Source organism: Rattus norvegicus, chromosome 17 (assembly GCF_036323735.1).
Source record: "Rattus norvegicus strain BN/NHsdMcwi chromosome 17, GRCr8, whole genome shotgun sequence".
NCBI classification, from domain to species: domain Eukaryota; kingdom Metazoa; phylum Chordata; class Mammalia; order Rodentia; family Muridae; genus Rattus; species Rattus norvegicus.
This window is the reverse complement of record NC_086035.1, coordinates 2,370,054-2,395,501: the sequence shown is the minus strand read 5'-3', so window position 1 is coordinate 2,395,501 and position 25,448 is coordinate 2,370,054. Positions and strand designations below refer to the sequence as shown.

The 25,448-nt window shown below is 40.9% G+C and overlaps 1 pseudogene; it reads right to left on the bottom strand.

Annotated features, from left to right (window-relative positions):
* Positions 1–9,147: 9,147 nt before the first annotated feature.
* Positions 9,148–25,448, bottom strand: part of Zfp715-ps4 (zinc finger protein 715, pseudogene 4) — a 28,525-nt pseudogene continuing 12,224 nt past the window's right edge.

The window sequence follows — 25,448 nt, the reverse complement described above, 5'->3', positions numbered from 1 at the left end:
CAAGCAAAATTTAAATCTTTCCCCAGCTTATCTCAGCTGTCCACCATGAGATTCCCAGAGACTGCGAACCAGGGTGCAATGGCAATCACACTCACGAAGAAATCTCTCTATCCTAAGCCTTTTTCTTTCAAACAGCTCTTGAAGAGCCAGAAAAATTGGGTGAGACTGAGAAGTCTCCATGCTGGCTGCAGCAGCTCTGCAGCTAGTTTCACTCCCCCCTACTGTGTGGGCTGGGAGCACAAGCACAGATAAAACACTATGCTTTAAAAATTAACGTTGGCTATCAACCAATACACCGCTACTAGAGCAGGGTCTATGAAATTAAATTTTCTTTCACTACACTTACTCCATAGCCGGAGAGAGGCAAACTCTAGCTAAACTCCCCCAATCTCCAGGGGTGAGACAGTATCTGCCAAGAGCCTCAATTTGAACGATAACAAAAGCTGCATTGACTCCATAGGTTTTAACTGACTCTGCTAATTGCTTTATTGTCTTAAAGTCAACAGGTTCATGATGTCGCTGCCCGTTTGCATCCAGAAAAACTGGAAAACTCAATCGTAACTCTTTCCATACTTCTGGGCAAAAAGAAGTACCTCCTTCAGGCTTCACCATCCTTTTACATTGAAAATTATACGGAGGTGCAGGGGGTGCCTTTGGTACAATTGGTTTCTTATCTAATTCTTTGGCTTGATCTGCATAGTGTTGGCACGTGGCCAGTCAGGATGATAAATCTCTTTCTCATACCAAGCGGATTCTTCCTCAAGGTCAACTAAGTCATTATCACTAAGCTCTGAGTCACTAGACATTCCCAAGGTCAATGCCTTTAATGAGGGATAGATTTTCTTTGTCTCTAAGTCCTGATTATTACCTCTGTCTCTGTCTATCCTCTCCTTGGTCTTTTCTGTCTTTTCCTTTACTTCTTTTTCTCCTTTTCTTTTCTTTCCTTCCTTCAAAACTTTCTCTCCTTCTGACATACTCTCTTGTTGCTCTGTAAGGATTTTCTGACCTGTCCTAAGAGCTTCTTCACATCGTTTATCTTCTAAACAGGCACAAACCATACGCCAAAGTGGCTTTGTCCCTGGTTTAAGCTTGCCCTCTGTTGTTTCCCTATCCAGATCTTTTCCTAACTTGTCCCATGCTCTTAAGGTGAACGACTCTGACACTATAAACCATGGAGCACAACGGTTACATTCATCAAGAAAATCAACAGGATATTCTTTTCGATTTTAAGCTTATGCTGACCAAGAAGCTCCTGAAGAGCTGACAGGAGCAGGGTGGAGTGTGAGTTCCCCATGCTTTACGACCTATTTACGAGCAGGGCGAGCTGGCGTGTTTATTTACACACGATCTTGTGGCTCATCATTAGTGGGCTCTTCCCAGCAAATGCATTCGTGCCCTGGTCGGTGGCAATTCAAACAGTAGCAACACCACAACACAAAAAGAGTATAAGGCAAAAGTACTAGTCCAACCCACAAAGGATAAAATGAGAAAGACAACATTGCCTTGTTCCACAAACCCCTTTGCCTCCAAACCAATGTTTTCATCGTCTCTGCTTACTCCAGAGAACCTTATTGTCCCATTAGAGAAATTTAATAATCCCTATTATCCGGGAGGCTTATCGTCCCTTATCCGGAAGCTAAATGCCTCTTCTGAGAACTTACTGATGTCGACCGTCCTTAGGCTGGATAGTTCTGAATCCAAACGACAAAAGAGAATTTTCTCAGGTCCCCGTACTTTGGCCACCAATTGAAGCGCCCACCTCGACCAGCAAGGAAGACGCAACACCGTTGGATCTTCTCAACAGCCTTTATTGCAGGAACACCTCATTCTTGATATGGGGGACCGGGGAACAAAGGCACTCGCCTTAAGTACAAGACAGACAGTAGCTGTAAACATATCCTCTGGGGATTGGTGGAGTATGAAATACCTTATTAGCATGCATATCACCCTGGCCTTGTAAATGCCAGCTATAATGGTTGTATACCACAAACGACCACTAGATGTCAGTGCCATCTTTAGCCACTCCCAACATCAACTGTGTTTGTGCATATACACCTCTGCCATGGGTATAGGTAGCAGTGAGAAAAAAGCATCCTACAGGTGTCCATTTCCACTATGTGCATTCTACAGAAAAGATCCAAGTATGCTTTTAGCTTCAAGTGACATCATTGTTCCTTATTTTGTTTAACATTTTATATACTGCCACTGTGTGACATACCTATGCCAGACTCTAACTACAGAAATGAGAAAAGAATTCATAGATAATATGCGTCTACTGGAAACTGAAATTATGTCATGAGGTTTATGAGCAACCAGCTATACCCACTGCGACAGTTGTCTGGAACTCATTGTGGTTCTGAGAAAATTGTTCTGAATAAGTGTTTCTCTCTAATAATGCAATAACACATTAAAAGAGATAGCACTTCAACATTTTTTCTTGCAAATTCATTATCAACTTATACTTTTCTGGGGCTGGAGAGGTGGCTCAGTGGTTAAGAGCACCGACTGCTCTTCCAAAGGTCCTGAGTTCAAATCCCAACAACCACATGGTGGCTCACAACCACCCGTAATGGAATCCGATGCCCTCTTCTGGTGTGTCTGAAGACAGCTACAGTGTACTCATATACAAAATAAATAAATAAATCTTTAAAAAAAAACTTATACTTTTCTTCAATACTTGTAGTTACTATGGTTATGCTTACTTACAGTTATACTATGGTTAACATCTAAAATGAAGACAGCATTAGCACTCAGCAGGCATGTTCTCTTCTTCCTCCAGGAATCAAGGTGGATATATTTCACAATACACTATTCAACTTGCAGGAGGGTGAACTATCACATTCACAGGAGAACTGTTCTAAGAAGATTCCAATTAAAAAGAGATTTAGGATATAAAATATGGCATTTGTTCCTGTGACTTCACGATGGTATCAGGACAACTGCAGCTGCTACCTAGAGACTCCTGACACTGGGAGAAAAGAAGGAAATGGATGAAAATGATTTTGGAGCACTATCATTACCTAGCAACAACTTCCGCAGTGGGAAGGTGAAAAACACACAGCTGTAGTAGGGAAACTTCTGTCCATGAATAGAACAGATAGCCTAAAACTTCTCTCAAACTAAATATTCTTTTTGCTCTGATCACCATGTCAGTGAAGAAATAAGAAAGTAATTATAGACTTTCCAGAATTCAATGAAAATGAAGCCACAACAGACACACACACACACACACACACACACACAAACACACCCCCCCCCCAACTGAACCCAAGAACACATGTAAACATCAACCACAAACCTATTGAATCAAGGACCTCAACATAATATCAGACACAAGTGCTCAAGACGCAATTTCCTGACAAGAATGGCAATGGTTCAGGCACCAACATCAGCAATTGAAAAGTGGGACTTCATGAAACTACAAAATATCTTTAAAGTAAAGGTCACTGTCAGTAGGACAAAACAGCAGCCTAAAGATTGAAACAGAATATTCACTAACGCTTTATCTTACATAGGGTTAGTATTAAAAATTTCTGAAGAACTCAAGAGGTTAGACAGAAACAACTCAAATATCCCAATTAAAGTATAGGGTACAGTACTATACAGAAAATGGTCAACAGAGAAATTTTGAATAAGCAAGGAATACTGAAGGAAAGGTTCAGATGCTGAGAAACAAGATCTCCGAATTTGGAATCATGCCAAAGATGCTTCTCTACTTGAAATCCCTTGCTCCAAATGCTTTGTGCAGATGAGGCTCCCATACTGAAGTTATTCTTGTGAAGCCCGTAAGAACACTTAGTGGCTAGGACCACAAGAACCTCAAAGGTGGCTGCTAATTTACACCCTGCACACAGGAGGGTCACTTCGCCACCTCCCCATTCACAGTCCTCTGATAATTAAGGTTAGGGACAGTGGTCACATGCTCACCACAATGAGGCTTAGTCGCTCAGGCCTGCACTCCTGGAAAGCACTCAGCAGAAGAGGTCAAAACACACTATACCAACCTTAGAAGCATCCTCAGCAAGAGAGCTGAACTTGCTGTAGGAACAAGGCACCTGTAAGATCCCTCCTCTTCTGATTGCAGGGTCTTCCTAGAGGCCCTGATTGGCCAGTGGATCTTGAGTGCCATAAGCACCTCTCTTAGGGTTGGATTGTGCTGAAGAGACACATTAGCTTAAGGTTTCCTGGGCCAGCATTCTAGTCCAGGAGCTGACCCTTTTAAGATCCCCAAGATATGTGTTTCAGTATCAAATATGCCTGTCCTCCGTTATCCAACCTTTCTATCTTCCAGCAGGAAATTTCTTCCCCCTCGTCCTCCCACCCATTCTTCTTGTCCTCATTCTCCTCTTCCATATACACTGCTCCTGTTTTCCTTCTCACGCTCTTCCTCCTCCTCTTCAGTTTCTTCTGCTCTGCCTTTTCTTCCTCCTCCTTCCTCATCTTGTTCTCCTTCTTGTTGTCTTGTTCCTCTTCTTGTTCTTTTCACTCTTCCTCTTCCTTTTCTTTTCTACCACCCCTTTGTCCTCTCCCTCCTCCTCCACTCAAACTACACCTCCTTGAATCAAGATGGATAGCTTCTAAAGTCCATGATTCACTATATGACCCCTTGTAAGATGGGGTCTTCTTAACTAAAAGAGCTTTTTGGACACAAAATATGATGTTTGTTTCTGTAACTTCACACTTACATCAGGAAAACTGTAGCTACTATTCATCTGCTATATAATGTAAGGGTCTGAATATCACTGAAGGCAGACCCCAGACTTAGATAGTATGCAAAAGCAAAGAGGGCTCATTGTACAGAGATGGTCTTCATACAGAGGTCAACCATTCTTTGAAATACCACCCCCAGGAAAAGCACAAAATCATTTTATAGGGAACCAGGGAAAATCTCTAGCATAATAAAATATTTCTTTGGTGGATGCTATGAGGTCACACGTTGTCAGTGTTTTGCATCCCTGTGTTATGAACTTTTAACCATGTAATGAAATAGGGCTGCCCAGTGCAAATGGCCCATTCGGAGAAAAGGTATTTCCCATATTTGTACTTATACCTGGACTGGTCTCTGGAGCGAGGGGTGTTTATGAATTTGTTCTAGATTTTATTGTCTGTTCCTAGAGCTGGTGTCTCATGACTTTCTCTATTGTGGTCTATCCTGAAGATGGTGCTTTATGGCTGTTTTTTCAGAGAGGCCTGGTGTTCCAAATGGATACAAGGGTTGCTCCAGTGGAGATAAAAAAGGTTTATCTTTCCCTTTCAAAATAATTCTCCAGAAATGGGGATTATCTCGTTATTTCAATATGAGAATCAAGACAACCTGGGGAAAAAGTAGGATATGGATGGCAATCTCAGTGGAGCACTATTAGAAGACAGCACATCTTCCTCCGTGGGAGGTGAAAACACATTATCTGTATTAGCAGAGGTTTTCCAGATGAACAGAACCCAAAGGATGGCTCTCTCTATGTATGGATGAAGTGGATGTAGAGAAATGTCTCATGGAATGTTGTCCACGAGTAAAACAATGACTGTGTAACAATGGCAAGCTGAAGAATACAGTCGTGTCTATATGTCTCAGCTGGTCTTCAGCATATACCAGATTTCCTAACACGGAACCTTGAATGCTAGAAAAATAGTGATCTCTCTTGCCAGAGTATGGCAGGAAGAAAAAGAAAGAGTTCCCATCTTCATCATCCTTACATATGTAAGCTTCCACCAGAAGATATGGCCTAGATAAAGATTTTTCTTGTGAACTCAAAAGCTCCAGAAAAAAAGAGGGGTTTTGCCATGTTATATATTCCAAATAAGAAAAAGACCTCACCTTAACCACCTTTTTCAGTTTAGGTAGTTGATTGCAGTGAAAGGCATTTTACCTCATCATGAGTGCTGTGTGTCTGAAGGCTGTGACATTCTAAAGAAGACTCCATTTCTTTTTTTCCTTTTCTGTCAAAGGATATTTTCTTTATTTACACTTCAAACGTTATCCCCTTTCCCAGTTTCTACTCCAGAAACCCACTATCACATAGCCCCTCCCTGGCTTCTCTGAGGGTGCTTCCACAAACCCACCCACTCTTGCTTGCCTTCCTGGCATTCCACTACACTGAAGCATTGCAGCTTGAGAGGACCAATGGTCTCTCCTCCCACTGATTTCCAATACGGTCATCCTCTGCTACAGATGTAGCTGGAGCCATGGGTGGCTCCACCTGTGCTCTTTTGTGGGGCGTTTAGTGCCTGGAAGCTCTGTGGGATCAACTTGGCTGATATTATTGTTCTTCCTATGGGGTTGCAAACCTCTTTAGGTCCTCCAATCCTGTTTCTGACTCCTCCATTGGGGACCCCGTACTGAGCCCAATGGTTTGCTTTAAAAATCCACCTCTGTATTTGCCAGGCTCTAGCTGAGCCTTTCACCTGACAGCTTTATCAGGCTCCAGTCAGCAAGCATTTCTTGGCATCTGCAATAGTATCTGTTTGGTGACTGTATGTGGGGTGAACACCCGGTGGAGTATTCTCTTGATGTCTTCCCTTCAGTCTCTACTCCATACGTTGTCTCCTTATTTCCTTCTGTGGGTATTTTGTTTCCCCTTCTACGGACTGAAGCATCCACACTTTGCTCTTCCTTCTTCATGAGCTTCATAGGATGTGTTACTTTTATTGTGGGTATTCTGAGCTTTTGGGATAATATCCATTTATCAGTTTGTGGATATCATGTGTGTTGGTTTGTGACTGAGTTACCTCAGTTACTATGATATTTTATAGTTCCAACCATTTGCCTAAGAATTTTATGCAGTCATTGTATTTAATGGCCATGTAGTACCCCATTGTGTAAACTTACCACATTTTCTGTATCCATTCCTGTGTTCGAGGCCATTTGAGTTCTTTTAAATAAGGCTTTGATAAAAATAGAGCAGCATGTGTCCTTGGGAAATGACACCCTCGACAGCAGTCACAAAAATATAAAATACATTGTGACATTAACCAAGCAAGTGAAATGTCTGCATGACAAGAACATTAAGCCTCTGAAGAAAAATTGAAGATCTCAGAAGATGGAAAGATCACAGATTGGCAAGATTAATATTGTAAAAATGGCCATTTGGCCAAAAGAAATCTAACATTCAATGAAATCTCTACCAAATTTCCAACTCAATTATTCAAAGATTTAGAGCAATTTGCACATTCATTTCGAATAACAAAAAAAAAATAAAAAATAAAAACCAGAATAGCATACAAAATACTCAACAATAAAAGAACTTCTGGGGAAATCATCATCCCCAATCAGTACTACAGAGCAAAGGGGATAAAAACTGTATGGTATTGGTACAGAGACAGGCAGATCAGTGGAACAGCATTGAAGACCCAGAAATGAACCCACACTCATGTGGTCAACTGATGTTTGACAAAGGAACTAAAACCATCAGGTGGAAAAAAGATAACATTTTAAGTAATGGTGCTGGTTCAACTGAAGGTTAACATGTAGAAGAATGCAAATTGACCCATTCTTATCACCCTGGACAAAGCTTAAATACAAGTGGATCAAGGAACTCCACATAAAACCAGATATTCAAACTAATAGAAGAAAACTTGGGGGTGAGCCTCAAATACATGGGAAAAGGTGAAAATTTACTGAACGAAACACCAATGGCTTCTCTCCAGGTGTATGTGTTGCTGCAAAATTATAAAAAATGGAATGCTGTCTTTTACCCCCACTTGGTCAGCACCACAGTGCCCCTAGTTATCTGGTAGATATCTTAATCTCAATCAGCAAAGCCTCACACCCGCTTTGCTTTAGCCCCTGTAACACTGTCTATGGCCTCTCTCTGAGCCTGGCAACGATCTCTCTACCAATGCAGTCCCCAAGGCAGGCTGTCACCATGCCAGAAATATACATCTCAATTCCATGGTGGCTTAGTATCCCAGCTGACACATACTCTATTAAACTTAATTCCCCACAGGAAACAACACACAATAACCTCTGATCCAATTGATAAGATCCTCTTCCCTCAAACCTTTCTGCCACTCATCCTTCCCTCTCATCCAATGACAGGCCTCGTCCTATCTTGTACCTGCCTTCACCTGCTTAATGACATCACCCACTCCCCCATGCTTTTAAGATGACTGTGCTCTGTGCTGTCTTTCCCTGGCAGGTGAGCATCTATGACCGTGAAGGCTGAGCTGTTCAGTTTCAGCGGGTACAAGATCTACCTGGGACATGGGTAGCATTATGCCAAGAGAGACTGGAAGGTTTTCCAGTTTTCTTACGGGCAAAAGTGAGTCTGCATTCCTTTCCAAAAGGAATCCTAGGCAGATGAACTAGACTGTCCTCTACAGATACACACACACACACACACACACACACACACACACACACACACACACGAAACATAGGCTGAAGAAATTCAAAAGAAGAGAACCCGCAGTACAGTCACGTTCCAGGGAGTCATCCCTGTGTGTCTCTTGTTGATATAATGCTAAGGAGAATCAGAAAACGGGAGTCAGGAAAGCTGATTGAGACCAGGCTAGAAGGGCTGACAAGAAAGCAAAAAAGGGTAAGCGGGTATTAAAGACAGCAATGGTGGCTGCCAAGACCCCCACAAAGGCAGCCAATAAACAAAAGATTGTGAATCCTGTGAAAGTCTCTGCTCTGAGAGTTGGTAGGAAAAGCTAATTTGGTAAATCAGAATTTAAAATAAAATCTGTCTTTAACTCTAAACAGAACAAAACAAACAAACAAAAAAAGATGAGTGTGGATTGGAAAGCTTTTATCACAATGATTAATTTGTAGGGTTTCTCTCCAGTATGTATTTTTCTATGTATTTGGAGACTATTATGTTGGGAAAAGACTTTGTCACATTGGTTACATTTGGAGGGTATCTCTCCTGTGTGTGTTCTTTAATGTATTTGGAGATTACTGTGCTGTGAAAGGCTTTATCACATTGCTTAAGGTTGTAGGGTTTCTCTCTGGTATGAACTCTATGTGTCTAGAGACTATTTTGTTGTGAAAAGGGTTTAACACATTCACTACTTTTGATGGGTTTTGCTCCTGTATGAATTCTTCTATGTACCTGGAGTCTACTGGGTTGTGAAAAGGCTTTATCACATTCATTACATTTGTAGGCTTTCGGTCCAGTATGAACTCTATTATGAATCTGGAGTCTCTGAGTTTTGAAAAGGCTTTATCACATTCATTACATTTGTAGGCTTTCGGTCCAGTATGAACTCTATTATGAATCTGGAGTCTCTGAGTTTTGAAAAGGCTTTATCACATTCATTACATTTGTAGGGTTTCTCTCCAGTATGAATCCTTTCATGTATCAGGAGTCTATTGTGTGGAGCAAAGTCTTCACCACAGTTACTACATTTGTAGGGTTTGTCTTCAGTATGCCTCCGAATGTTACCGTGGTCTGAAAAGACTTTATCACACTCATTACATTTGTAGGATTTCTACCCAGTATGAACTCTTTTATGCCTGTAGAGGATACTGGGTCGTGAAAAGGCTTTATCACATTCATGACATTGTAGGGTTTCTCTCCAGTATGAATCCTTTTATGCATCTGGAGACTACTGTGTACTGAAAAGGCTTTATCACATTCACTACTTTTGTCGGGTTTCTCTCCAGTATGAACTCTATTGCGCATCTGGAGTCCACTGGGTCGTGAAAAGGCTTTATCACATTCATGACATTTGTAGGGTTTCTCTCCAGTATGAATCCTTTTATGCATCTGGATACGATTGTGTTTTTAAAAGGCTTTATCACATTCATTACATTTGTAGAGTTTCTCTTCAGTATGAACTCTATTATGCCTCTTGAGTCTACTGGGTCGTGAAAAGCTTTATCACATTCATTACATTTCTATGATTTCTCTCTAGTATGAATTCTATTATGGTTTGGTAGGCTAGTGTGGTCTGAAAAAGCTTTATCACATTCATTACATTTGTAGGGTTTCTCTCCAGTATGAACTCTTTTATGCATCTGGAGGCTACTGTGTACAGGAAAGGCTTTATCACATTCATTGCATTTGTAGGGTTTCTGTCCAGTGTGAACTCTTTTATGTTGTTGGAGTCTACTGGGTCGTGAAAATGCTTTATCACATTCATTACATTTGTAGGGTTTCTCTCCAGTGTGAACTCTTTTATGTGTCTGGAGGCTACTGTGTTTTGAAAAGGCTTTATCACATTCATTACATTTGTAGGGTTTCTCTCCAGTGTGAACTGGTTTATGCTGCTGGAGGCTACTGGGTCGTGAAAAGGCTTTATGACATTCATTACATTTGTAGGGTTTCTCTCCAGTATGAATTCTTTTATGGTTCCGTAGGCTAGTGTGGTCTGAATAGGCTTTATCACATTCATTACATTTGTAGGGTTTCTCTCCAGTGTGAACTCTTTTATGCTTCTGGAGGCTACTGTGTACTGAAAAGGCTTTATCACATTCAATACATTTGTAGGGTTTCTCTCCAGTGTGAACTCTTTTATGCTTCTGGAGGCTACACGGTTGTGAAAAGGCTTTATCACATTCATTACATTTGTAGGGTTTCTCCCCAGTATGAATTCTTTTATGCTTCCGTAGGCTATTTTGGTGTGAAAAGGCTTTATCACATTCATTACATTTGTAGGGTTTCTCTCCAGTGTGAACTCTTTTATGCATCTGGAGGCTACTGTGTTCTGAAAAGGCTTTATCACATTCATCACATTTGTAGGGTTTCTCTCCAGTGTGAACTTTTTTATGCTGCTGGAGTCTACTGGGTCGTGAAAAGGCTTTATCACATTCATTACATTTGAAGGGTTTCTCTCCAGTGTGAACTGTTTTATGCGTCTGGAGTCCACTGTGTTCTGAAAAGGCTTTATCACATTCATTATATTTGTAGGGTTTCTCTCTAGTGTGAACTCTTTTATGCTTCTGTAGGCTACTGTGTCGTGAAAAGGCTTTATCACATTCATTACATTTGTAGCGTTTCTCTCCAGTGTGAACTGGTTTATGCTGCTGGAGGCTACTGGGTCGTGAAAAGGCTTTATCACAGTCATTACATTTGTAGGGTTTCTCTCCAGTATGAACTCTTTTATGCGACTGGAGGCTACTGTGGTCTGAAAAGGCTTTATCACATTCATTACATTTGTAGGGTTTCTCTCCAGTATGAATTCTTATATGCTTCCGTAGGCTATGGTGTTGTGAAAAGGCTTTATCACATTCATTACATTTGTAGGGTTTCTCTCCAGTGTGAACTCTTTGATGCGTCTGGAGTCCACTGTGTCCTGAAAAGGCTTTATCACATTCCCTACATTTGTAGGGTTTCTCTCCAGTGTGAACTCTTTTATGCTTCTGGAGGCTACTGTGTTCTGAAAAGGCTTTATCACATTCATTACATTTGTAGGGTTTCTCTCCAGTGTGAACTCTTTTATGTGTCTGTAGGCTATGGTGGTGTGAAAAGGCTTTATGACATTCACTACATTTGTAGGGTTTCTCTCCAGTGTGAACTCTTTGATGCGTCTGGAATCTACTGGGTCGTGAAAAAGCTTTATCACATTCATTATATTTGTAGGGTTTCTTTTCAGTATGAAGTCTTTCATGCTTTTTAAGCTTACTGTAATTTGCAAAAACTTTACCACATTGACTACTTTCATAAGGTTTCTGTGCAGCTTGTGTTCTTTTATGTATTTGGAGAACTGTGTAAGGAGCAAAGGCTTCAACACACTGAATAACTTCAGAGGGCTTCTTTTCTGAATGAATCCTTTCATTCCTTTGAGCATGACTGTGAGCATGTAAAGCAAAGGGTTTTCCACAGTGAGTATATTCGGAGGGAACCTCTGCACTCTGACTTCCTTCATGCCTGAGAAGATAATATGCACATGTGAAAGGTTTACCACACTGATGAACACTTTCATCTGGATGATTTAATGTTACTGTTTCTCTAAATATAAAGAGGCATCTGGCCTTAATTTTTTTCACTTCGTTTACATCCAAGCTTTCCCTTGACTATGGGCTGTTTTGCAACTTCCAAGATCCCAGAGATGGCGGAGCATTTATTGCATACCTCAGGTTTACATATCCTTTTTCTATAAAAGGTTTTTCCCAAATTTGAAGAAAAGCAAAGTAGCTCAGAGCTTTAACGCACTAAGTGTATTCCAATATTTACTGTAGTGTTGTTCATACTACATTTGGGAGAAATGCAGGAGAAACAGAAGCATTTCTCCATTCCTAGTACTCAAGAGAATGTATTACAAATTGAGGTTCCATATGTATTGCCAATGAAGTTGGAAAAATAATTAATTGTAAAACATTTATCATGTAGAAACAGTCTGGTATAACAGCCACCCACTATATATCTTCACATTTTTATGGGAGAGAGAGTGTCAGAAAAAGATTGAGATACATAGATAGAAAGATAGGTAGAAAGATAAATAGATGGAAGGATGGAAGGATGGATGGATATGATAGAGATAGATAGATACATAGATGGATAGATAGATAGACATAGAGAGGTACATTGTTTCCTTCAAAATCCCTTTTATATACATGGTTTGTGTTCATTATGATATATGACATATCTATGAAAGGAAGATGAACACCTTTCATTCACATAATTCAACACTTTGTTCTTCATAGACAAGTGATATAGGGATGGAGGTTAATGCACAATATCCTTCTTACAACAAATAATCTGCCAATTTCACTAAATCTAACAATATCACTATTAATATCTGAATAAGCTTATTAGAAGCTTTTCAACATGTATTTGTCAACTATTCAACATGTGGAGCTTTTACAAAATTAGCAGATATGTATTGCCAGTTGTACAGTGTAGTTGTAACAGGGCTGTCTTTCAAATGGTGATATACACTAAGGCATTGTTTCCAAGTCCACTTTCTTAAAAAATTGCATTCCAAAAACAAATCAGATAAAAGCACACGGAATACCATGGTTTTGTTAGATTGTATCAATCACCAAGATATTTAAAGCAGTTCTTATTTACACTGTAGCTTTACTTTCAAACTTTCAGCACACATTAAAATTTCTTCAGAGGCATATTCGTATGAGCTTGCATATAAGAAGTACCTCCTCTGTCTTCTAGATCTTTGACAATGTTCCTCAATATTTTGGTCTTCCCAATTAAAGCCTAAAATAGAGTAAGAAAAACGATGAATGGAAATTATGGAAAATGTAAGTTACAATGTTCAGTGAATCTTAAAGTCATGCATGCTTTACTCGCCAAATTCTCTACCCATCTCAATTGAAATTACAGAAGTGCTTCAAAAGAAAGAAAGTGTTTTCTCCAATTTTAAAACAGGAAAGGGAATTTATACTCTTACCTATAGCATTGAGGTTCCTGTAGGTCTCCAGCATGACATCTTTGTAGAGCTTTTTCTGGAAGGGATCCAGCAAAGTCCACTCTTCCTGAGTGAAGTTCACATGCACATCCTCATAAGTCACTGTCTTCTTGAGTATCCCATACATGCGTACAAAAGAAAGCATGATAGAGACAACATTGGGCATGTGTTCTTCATAGACAATGTGTTCATATAATTATGGGGACTATCAGACTTATTTCTTGACTCTGAAGTTCTACTGTAACTACCAATACATACTTGAAGGAAATGAGGTTCAACCCTGTCATGTCACAGCCTGTTCAATAGGATGTAGCCTTTCTAGTGAAATGACACCTACATATGTAAAGAGGACACAAGCTCTACAAGATCAATAGTGCTTACCACACATCGAAGAAATTGTATTAACACTAACAATTACTGACTCTAAAAATCAGTTAAAAGCTAGGTCTATTGTCCTGTGCCTTTAACACTGCAGTCAGAAGACAGAAGCAGAATTATCACGTTGAGTCGGATGCCAGTGTGGGGTATATAATGAGTTCTAGAACAGCCAAAGGTACATAGTAAGACCCTGTATTCTCTACCAGAATTGACTAACCAAACCAGAAATATAGAAAGACCTCAGGTTTTTCCTTAAATCTATAAGAGCATTATACATAAAATCCAGTTCTGTAGTCATCTTCCAGAAACCTGAGGTCCATAGGTACAAATTGTAAGATTAACAAGATATTACCAAAAGGGAATATATGTTTAAAGATTTACAATTAGGCAGGGGGGTGGTGATTGAGCTCAGTGGTAGAGCGCTTGCCTAGCAAGCCCAAGACCCGGGGTTCCGTCCTAAGCTCCGGGGGTAAAAAAAAAGAACTTTACAATTAGGCAGAAGAAAATCTTAGCTATATGAAAGTTGATTAGATGTAAACAACACAGTGCAGGATGGAGGGCTCAGCAGTGAAGTACAGGGCATGGATCTCATGCTTTGACTGGGAATCTGCATGTAAATTCTGCAGTTCCTTGTCTCTAATTGGATTTTAATCGATCAAGACCCATTGACAGCAGCCAATGGAAAGGGTAGAAAAGGTGAGAATTCCAGGTTCCAAAAGGTGAGGAAAGAGAAGCAGGAGACAGAAAAGAGAGATTTGTCTTGCTTTGGAGAGAGAGCCGACAACCATGTAAGATGTCCAGAGGAGTGTTCATTGCCCGCAACCCCAGGTTGGAGATTAGAGATGCAATTAGGCTGAGAGTAGATTTATGGTGGTCAGCAGTGAAAAGGTAACTGGGCAACTAAGCTAAGGGCAGATATAGAGCGTAGAGCAAAGAGTAACGGAGAGGACACACTAGCTGTGGGAAGCTTGGATGAGATATAAGTCAGGATAAACATATTAGTGTGTGTGGTGTGTGTGTGTGTGTGTGTGTGTGTGTGTGTGTGTGTGTGTGTTCTATTGTGTGACACTGTTCCCCCATACAAGGGAACCAGGGCAGGGACTGGAAGTGTACCTGTCAGGAACTTAAGGCAGGGTAGTGAAAAGGCTACATGCTTCAGGAAGAGCTCTTGCAGGTCCTACAAATAAGTGAGGTGAATTGCTTGTATTTACAGCAGGATCACAGCCATCCATTATTCTACTTTCAGCAGGTGTCAGACCATTGTCTGGCTACTCTGAGGACTAGACACACCTGAGGTGTATATTCATGCATATAGGCAAAAGACTCATAGTTTTTCTAACATAAAGTCACAACAAACAAGACAGGTAGAAAGAAGATCAGTGAATGCCCTGCAATGACTGAGAGGACTCAGAAGTATTAACAACATGAGTACATGGTATCCTAGGAAATAGAATGATAATGACTAAGAAATTTCAAAAATCAAAATGTGGGGTAAGTTCAGCACAAAAGCATATGCTTGACATATAAAGACACCTTCATTCCAGGCCCATTTATATCAATAAAAAAGAAAGGCCAGGCACGTTGGCCCACATATGATTCCAGCATTAGAACCCAGATTCAATTTGATCCCTACATTCATGACTAGCATATAGGCCTACCTTGAGGATACCCACGGCCACAAAGAGAAACTGTCTTCAAAAACAAGCCAAATTTGAAAAATATGAAAATATTAGTTAAGCAAAATAGCTTAGCATTGCTTCTTCTGTATCTCATATGATTTAAGGACAGAGTCTATTAAAAGGAAGGCGGGAGAGGAAGGAAGGACATGAGAAGGAAGCTGAAGGATGAATTTCAAGGAAAACAGAATAACAGAAATAAGTGGATATTGATTAAGTCTATAGACACTCAAATCTCATCCAAAAAAGGAATTGCCTCTTGTAGGAGTCCTTCTCCACATATTCTCACCAACAAGTCCACCAACAAGAGACAAATGTTTAAAGTCAACATATTATCTAGATGCTCTTTCATCCACCTAACTACGCTAGACCATGCTCTCTATAGGTTCATGGTCATTCCATGACAAAAATGCATTTAATATAACATCAAGGACCCTTAAAGTCTGTTACAGCATGTACAGTGTTCAAATGTCCAAAGTCTCCTGTCACCCTCAAGACAATCTTTAGACTGTCACATACTCTAAAGTCTGAAAGCAAGTTATATCTTTATCACATAAAATGGCAAATCCCATGGGGTAGAGAGCTGAATTCCCAGAAGTGTGGACAATCCTGAGACCTCAGGGGAGACCGCCACTTCTGCCCACTTCTGTTCACATTCCTCAACCAAAAGGAACTTGCATAGTGTCCCCTGGATACAGGAATATAGGAGTGGTCACTGGCAGGAACCTGCTGATTCCTGAACTGAAGTGGAACTGAACTGAACCAGTACCAGAGATCCCTCCACCCAAATCTTGTGGGTGGGACAGCTGGACCCTCAGAAGTGTGGACAATCCCAAGAACTCACAGGAGACAACTACTTTCTGCACACCTATCTGACCAAAGATTAAACCTCCTAGTGACATCTCTGCCCCCTGGGCACAGGGACCTAGGAGCAGTCAGGGACAGGACCCTTCGAGTTTCTGCCTGTGCTGAGAGCTGAAAGGCAGTCGCAAGGAGTCACACCTGAGAGCAGAGGTAAGATCGCCTTTTCTGCTCCAAGCAACCCGTCCGGTGGCCTCAGGACACACAAGCCAGAAGACTTCTGGGACAGGACACTTCTGGCTTCTGGCTGTGCCCAGAACTGAACTGAATGAATCCCACATGTCCCAGCACCCAAATCCCATAGGGGAGAGCGATAAATTCCCAGAAATGAGGGCAAATCTGAGATCTCAGGAGAGAACGCCAATTCTGTCCACTTCTTATCACATTCCTGGCCCAAGGGGAACTTGCATAGTAGACTCTGGGTACAGGAATAGAGCTGCAGTCAGTGGCAGGAACCTGCTAGCAGTTTCTGCTGGAGCCTGGAGATGAACTGAACTGGTCCCAAGCTCCCTCTACACAAAACCTGGAGGGGAGAAAACTGGACCCTCAAAGTGCAAACAATGCTGAGAACTCAGGGGAACCAACTACTTTCCACCCACATTCTTCACCCAAGAGGAAATTGCTTAGAGCCATCTGTGCCCTTTGGGCACAGGGACCTAGAAGCAGTCAGGGGCAGGAACCTTCCAGTTTCTGCTTGTGCCAAAAGCTGAAAGCCAGTCACCAGGATAGCCTACACACCATGAGCAGAGGTAAGACCAACACTTCTGTGCCAGCAACCCGCCTGGAGGCTTCAGGTCAAACAAACCCAGGAGTAGGTAGGTCTCTGTTCCCAGATTCAGCTGAAAGAAAACAGGCCTACAGGACGGTCAAGCCACTGTCAGAGACAGCAACACAAGCTAATACCAGAGACAACCAGCACAGGATCCTTATCAACAGGAACCAAAACTACTTGGCATCATCAGAGCCCAGTTCTCTGAGCAAAACAAATTCTGGATTTCCAAACACACGGGCAAAGCAAGATTTGGATTTAAAATCACATTTTACGATGATGATGGGGAACATAAATAATTCCCTTAAAGAAATACAGCACAGACAAGTAAACAAGTAGAAGCCCTCAAAGAGGAAACACAAAAATCCCTTCAAGAATTACAGGAAAATACAACCAAACAGGTAAAGGAATTGAATAAAACCATCCATGATTTAAAAATGGAAATAGAAACAATAAAGAAAGCACAAAGGGAGATAACCCTGGAGATAGAAAACCTAGGAAAGAGATCAGGAGTCGTAGTTGCAAGTGTCACCAACGGAATACAAGCGATAGAAGACAGAATCCCAGGGGCAGAAGATACCATAGAAAATATTGATACAACCATCAAATACAATGCAAAATGTAAAAATCTCATAGTCCTAAACATCCAGGAAATCTAGGACACAATGAGAAGTTTAAACCTAAGGACAATAGGTATAGGAGAAAGTGAAGACTCCTAACTTAAAGGGCCATTAAATATCTTCAACAAAATTATAGAAGAAAACGTCCCTTACCTAAAGAAAGAGATGCTCATAAATATACATGAAGACTACAAAACTCCAAATAGGATGGACCAGAAAAGAAATTGCTCCTGTCACATTATACTTAAAAGACCAAATGCACACAACAAAGAAAGAATATTAAAAGCAATAAAGAAAAAAGGTCAAGTAACATATAAAGGCAGACCTATAAGAATTACACCAGACTTCTCACCACAGACTATGAAAGCCAGAAGATCCTGGGCAGATGTCATAAGAACACTAGGAGAACACAAATGCCAGCGCATGCTACTGTATCCAGCAAAACTCTCAATTAATATAGATGGAGAAACCAAGATATTCTATGAAAAAATGAAATTTATACAATTTCTTTCTAAAAAGCCAGCCCTACAAAGGACAATATGTGGAAAATTCCAACACATGTAAGAAAACTAAATCCTAGAAAAATCTCATGCAATGAACCCAAAAGAAGAGAACCAAACAAACATAATTCCACCTCTAACAACAAAACTAACAGGAAACATAAATCACTATTCCTTAATATAGTTTAACATCAATGGACTCGACTCCCCAATAAAAAGATGTAGACTAACAGACTGGATATGTAAAGAGGACCCAGCATGTTGCTACATACAGGAAACACAACTCAGAGACAAAGACAGACACTACTTCAGAGTAAAAGGCTGGAAAACAACTTTCCAAGCAATTGATCTGAAGAAACAAGCTGGAGCAGCCATTGTAACATCGAATAAAATTGACTTGCAACCAAAAGTTTTCAAGGAAAATAAGGAAGAAAACTTCATACTCATCAAAGGAAAAATCCACCAAGACAAACTCTCAATCCTAAATATCTATGCTCCAAATGTAATGGCACCTACATTCTTATTAAAACAAACAAACAAAAAAAAAAAACTTACTGAAGCTCAAAGCATACATTGCACCTCACACAATAATAGTAGGAGAACCCCACTCTCATCAATGGATAGATCATGGAAATACAAATGAAACAGAAACATAGAGAAACTAACAGAAGTTATGAACCAAATGGACTGAAGAAATATTTATAGAACATTTCATGCTAAAACAAAGGACTATACCTTCATCTCAGGACTTCATGGTACCTTCTCCAAAATTGACCATATAATCAGTCACAAAACAGACTTCAACAGATATAAAAAGATTAAAATAATCCCATGCATCCAATCAGATCGCCATAGACTAAGGCGGGTCTTCAATAACAACAATAATGACAGAAAGCCCACATATACATGGAAGTTGAACAAAGCTCTACTCAATGATAATAAGGAAGAAATAAAGAAAGAAATAAAAGACCTTTTAGAAATTAATGAAAAAGAAGGCACAACATATCCAAACTTATGGGACACTATGAAAACAGTTCTAAGAGGAAAACTCACAGCTCTGAGTGCCTCCAAAAAGGAATAGGAGAGAGCATACATCAATCAGCAGCTTGACAGCACACAGAAAAGCTCTAGAACAAAAGGAAGCAAATACACCCAAGAGGAGTAGAAGGCAGAAAATAATCAAACTCAGGGCTGAAATCAACCAAGCAGAAACGAAAAGGACCATACAAAGATCAACAAAATCAGGAGCTGGTTCTTTCAGAAAATCAACAAGACAGATTAACACTTAGCCAGACTAACCAGAGGGCACAGAGAGTGTATACAAATTCACAACATCAGAAATGAAAAGGGAGACATAACAACAGAATCTGAGGAAATTAAAATAATCATCAGATCCCACTATAAAAGCCTATATTCAACAAAACTGGAAAATCTGGAGGAAATGGACCATTTTCTAGACAAGTACCACATACCAAAGTTAAATCAGCATCAGCTAAACCATCTATACAATCCTATCCCTCCTAAAGAAACAGCAGCAGTCATTAAAGGTCTCCCAACCAAAAAGAGCCCAGGACCAGATGGATTTATTGCAGAATTCTATCAGACCTTCATAGAAGATATCATACCAGTACTGTCCAAACTATTCCACAAAATACAAACAGACACAAACCACATAAAAACCCAACAAAGAAAGAGAACTTCAGACAAATTTCCTTTGTGAATACTGACACAGAATTATTCAATAAAATTCTTACAAACCTAATCCAAGAACACATCAAAATGATCATCCATCATGATAAAGTAGGCTTCATCCCAGGGATGCAGGGATGTTTCAACATACAGAAATCCATCAACGTAATCCACTATATAAACAAACTCAAAGAAAAAAACTACATGATCATTTCATTAGATGCTCAGAAAGCATTTGAGAAAATTCAACACCCCTTCACAATAAAAGTCCCAGAAAGATCAGGAGTTCAAGGCCCATACATAAACATAGTAAAAGCAATACACAGCAAACCAGTAGCCAACATTAAACTGAATGGAGAAAACTTGAAGCAATACCACTAGAATCGGGGACTAGACAAGGCTGCCCCATCTCTCCCTACCTGTTCAACATACTACTCGAAGTCCTAGAAAGAGCAATCGGACAACAAAAGGAGGTCAGGGGAATGCAAATTGAAAAGGAAGAAGTCAAAATATCACTATTTGCAGATGATATGATAATATACTTTAGTAACCCCAAAACTTCCACCAGAGAACTACTAAACCTGATAAACAACTTCAGCAAAGTAGCTTGGTATAAAAGTAACTCAAACAAATCAGTAGCCTTCCTCTACTCAAAGGATAAACAGACTGAGAAAGAAATGAGATAAAAGGCATTCCTTCACAATCGTCCCAAATAACATGAAATACCTTGGTGTGACTCTAAGCAAGCAAGTGAAAGAACTTAAAGTCTCTGAAGGAAGAAAGTGAAGAAGATCTCAAAAGATGGAAAGATCTCCCATGCTCATGGATTGGAAAGATTAATAGGTTAAAAATGGCCATCTTCCCAAAAGCAATCTACAGATTGAATGCAATCCCCATCAAAATTCCAACTCAGTTCTTCATAGAGTTAGAAAGAGCAATTTGCAAATTCATTTGGAATAACAAAAAACCCAGGCTGGCGAAAACTATCCTTAACAATAAAAGAACTTCTGTGGGAATCATCATCTCTGACTTCAAACAGTATTACAGAACAATAGCGAAAAAAACAGTATGGAATTGGTACACAGACAGGCAGGTAGATCAGTGGAACAGAACTGAAGACCGAGAAATGAACCCACACACCTATAGTCACTAGATCTTTGGCAAAAAAGCTAAAACCACTCAATAGAAAAAAGATAGCATTTATAACAATTTGTGCTGGTTCAGCTGGAGGTCAGCATGTACAGGAATGCAAATGGAACCAGTCTTATCACCCTGTCCATAGCTTAAGTCCAAGTGGATCAAGGACCTCCACATAAAGCCAGATACACTGAAACTAATAGGAAAAAAGTGAGGAAGAGTCTCGATCACATGGGCACTGGGGAAAATTTCCTGAACAAAACACCAATGGCTTAAGCTCCAAGATCAAGAATCGACACGTGGGGCTCATAAAACTGCAAAGCTTATATAAGGCAAAGGACACTGTCAATAGGACAAAACGGCAACCAACAGATTGGGAAAAGATTTTTGCCAATCCTACATCTGATAGGCTAATATGCAAAATATACAGAGAATTCAAGAAATTAGACCCCAGGGAGTCAAATAACCCTATTAAAGATGGAGTACAGAGCTGAATAAAGAATACTCAGCTTAGTCACATTGGAATCCTTACTCATAATGGAAAAGAAAATCAAAACAACCCTAAGATTCCACTTCACACCACTCAAAATGGCTAAGATCAAAACCTCAGGTGACCACAAATGCTGGGGAGAATGTGGAGAAACAGAGGATGTGGAAAAATAGGAACACTCCTCCATTGTTGGTGGGATTGCAAACTGGTACAACCACGCTCGAAATCAATCTGAAAGGTCCTCAGAAAATTGGTCATTCCACTACGTGTGGACCCAGTATAGCTCTCCTGGGCATATACGGAAAAGGTGCTCCAACATACGAAAAAGACACATGCTCTACTATGTTGACAGCAGTCTTATTTATAATAGCAAATGCTGGAAAGAAACCAGATGACCTTCAACAGAGGAATGGATACAGAAAATGTGGTACATCTACCCCATGGAGTACCACTCAGCTATCAAAATATTGACTTCATGAAAGTTGTAGGCAAATGGATTGAACTAGAAAATATCATCCTGAGTGAAGTAACCCAATCACAGAAAAATACACATGGTATGCACTCACTGATAAGTGTATATTAGCCCAAAAGCTCCAATTACCCAAGATGCAATCCACAGACCACATGATGTTCAAGAAGGACAAGCAAAGTGTGGATGCTTAACTCCTTCTTAAAAGGAGGGTATATGGAAGAAATGTTTGGAGAAGAGACAGAAGGAACAGCCATTCAGAGCCATATATATCCAACAAAACTAAGATTAATGAAGCTAAGAACTGCATGCTGACAGGAGCCAAATATAGCTGTCTCCTCAGAGGCACAGCAAGAGTATGTCCAATACAGAGGCAAATGCAAGCAGCAAACCATTGAACTGAGAATGGGATCCCTGTTGGAGGAATTAGAGAAAGGATTGAAAACGCTGAAGGGGCTTGCCACCCCATAACAACAACAGAGTTCCCAGGGACTAAACCACTACCAAAGACTATACATGAACTAACGCATGGCTCCAGCTTGATAATGTAGCAGAGGATGGCCTTGCTGGGCAACAAGAGGAGGAAAATCCCTTGGTCCTACGAAGGGTGAACACCTGACCCCCAGTGTAAGGGAAAGTCAGGAGGGTGGGAAGGGAGGGTGGTTGGGGTGCGGAACACCCTTACAATGAAGAAGAGGAGGATAGGATAGAGGACTTACGTCCAGGAATCTGGAAAGGGAATAACATTTGAAAGGTAAACAAAAAAGTATACAATAAAAGACAAAAATGGCACAGAATATCACTTCCCATTCCAATAAACAGGGATGGGTACATCAGTAGATGGAGCAAGGCGAGAAACCTGCAGGTCAAAAGGCAAGTCCTATGGCTCTGTCTCAGACATATGTGGCTTACATTTTAAGGGGCAACTTGTAACATAGCTGTTGTTTTGGTTACTTCTACATTGTGTATGCAGCTCTCCATAGCAGATGTCTCATGTTTTGTATCTCAACGTCATGTGGTCAGGAAATACAACTGAAGCTTCATCCTCATGACCTCAAGTAATGAACTCACCCTGGCCCATCATTGGGGCTCTGACTCTGCAGAACACAGATGGCTGGAAGAGTGCTTAATTGAAACCACAGAGCAAGCATCCATGACCTTTGCATCCTTCTTGTTTCCAACCCACAAGAAATAAGTGGTCTTGTTGAGTCTGGCTTCTAAACTGGGCTGGACCCCATCACAGATGAATAACAGTTGTAGAATCTTTTACTGGGACAAGAATAACTTTGCCTACTCCTTCCATTAATTGGAGGGTTAGTAGGAAAGCGTGTTACTCTCATGGCATCTTCTAAGATTTCAAGTCCATAGAAAGGATCTTCTGTTTAAAGGTGATAATCTCCTTGCATTTTAATTTATGCTTTCCTTTCAGCACTTGATGGTCATTTGAAACTAATTTTGTTCTGGATAAGCCACAAATTTGATTTCACTCCTACGGAACTTGTCGAGTTATTTTAATTGGAACTACTACAAACTGGACCTCAATATTCCCTACAAGTCTGTGTACCACACACTATAAGCTTCAGTGTGTGCACTGCATAGAGAGAATGGCAGCAACACAGCAATGGCTAGAAATCCAGATTCTCCCCTCCTCAAGGAATGCCCTCTCACTGAGGAAAGAAAGCCCAGTGCATCTCCCCAGACCCACACATATACCAACAAAACAGTGTGGATCACAGCTCATCCTACTCTAACACATTAGACTCTGATAGATCCACCAGTGTACTCTTCCACGTCTGGGGTCTGGGGTCCTCACACTCACCACGGTGGGACTGTGATCTCCCTCAGATTTCCTAATGGATGTGTCTAAGGAGAATGCTAGAACACACTGCTTGCTGTCTCCCACGGGTGTGTCTGACTGCTCGGCCTCCCCATATCCCTCATTAGCTTGAACCACACAGCTAAGTCTTAAGAACTTAGCATCTCCCCTATTGGAGGTATGCTGGTCAAGCAACTGAGACAAAACAGGTCTCCTGTGATCCACACTTCCACACGAGGTTGTCAGTGAAGTCAATTCATACACAGCATCCTCTTTGTTTGTAGTTACCCCCCCCCCCCCATGCCAAGGACAGAGACCTCAGAAAACACTAATGAAAGGTCCTTTCTCCTTCCTACTGTCCACTCTTGGAACATCTTGGAAGGTGTTGTAAGACTGTCTTCCAGGAGTGGGTCCCAGAGTCTCACCCACCAATCTTGTGTGTTTACATTAAAAGGTATGAATTAACACTCGTTAGGAAATTACAAAGTCACACACCCTAAGTCAGGCAGGACTTTATTCATAAAGGTGAGCCCTGCAGATCAAGGCTTTAAACTTCAGTTAGTCTGTGATCTAGCTGTTGCCTACCCTGTTTCACTCTGCACTGTACACAGGACACTGGTCCTCCTGCACTGTTCTGAGGGCAGAAGTCCTGCTCCACATACAAATCCTTTCCCTGTTACTGCAAAGCACAGTACAGTCCATGACTCAAATAGGTAATTTTAAAACTCGATTGTGGTACTGCCCTTTACCTTAAGAATTTAGAAACTTAAATCAAGAAGAAGCAAGGCCATTGCTCTGGGGACCAATACACATGCTGTAGGCCACCTGCTTCACTTCCATTTTCCTTCCCCATCTTCCCTCATGTCTCTCCTTCTCCCTAAAGCTTTTCAGCTCCACCTTCCCCTCCCCAGCCCAATAACCTGATGTAGCCTATATTTTACATGTTAAAATGGGGACAAGTATCCAACGAAGTCACCTGAATATGGGAATACTCCTCATCCTAGGCAGCCCCTCTGGGGGAAGTGGAATTAACATCAAAGTACAAACAGCACCAGAGCAATCCACAGTGCCTCTATTTCCTAAGCACTGGAAGATCCTACATCATAGATTCTCCTGTTCCCTTAACAGATTAAATTCCAGTGCTACCCAGCCTTTGAGGTGTGGTTAATAACACCCACAAAATTCACTCCAAATTGATTTAAAATGGCAAGGGACAAGTTCTGGAGGACACTGAGAAGCTAGATCTCCGCATTTGGCATTCTGTCCATGATGTTTCTGACAGAAACCCCTTGCTCCAAAGGCTTTGCACAGATGCAGCTCCCAAACTGAACACATGAGAACACCTAATGACTAGGACCACACGGAATCTACAAGATGGCTGCTAGTAACCACCAAGCCCATGCATGGGAGGACCGCCTCCCTGCCTCCCCCTTCTCAGTCCACTGCTAATTCAGGTTAGGGGCAGTGGTCACATGCTCACGATGATTGGACTTGGTAGTTCAGGGTTGGCACTCCGGTAAGGCACTCAGCAGCAGAGTTCAAAGCATGTCCCACCAACCATTCAAGCCTCCTCTGTAATAGAGTGGAACTTGCAGCAGGAAAAAAAGAACCCGGAACAACACTCCTTTTCTCCTGATTGGAGGGTCGTTAAAAATGCCCTGACTGGCCAGTGAATCTTGAGTGACATGAGCACCTCCATTAGGATTAGAGTGCAGTAAAGGCACAGAGTAGC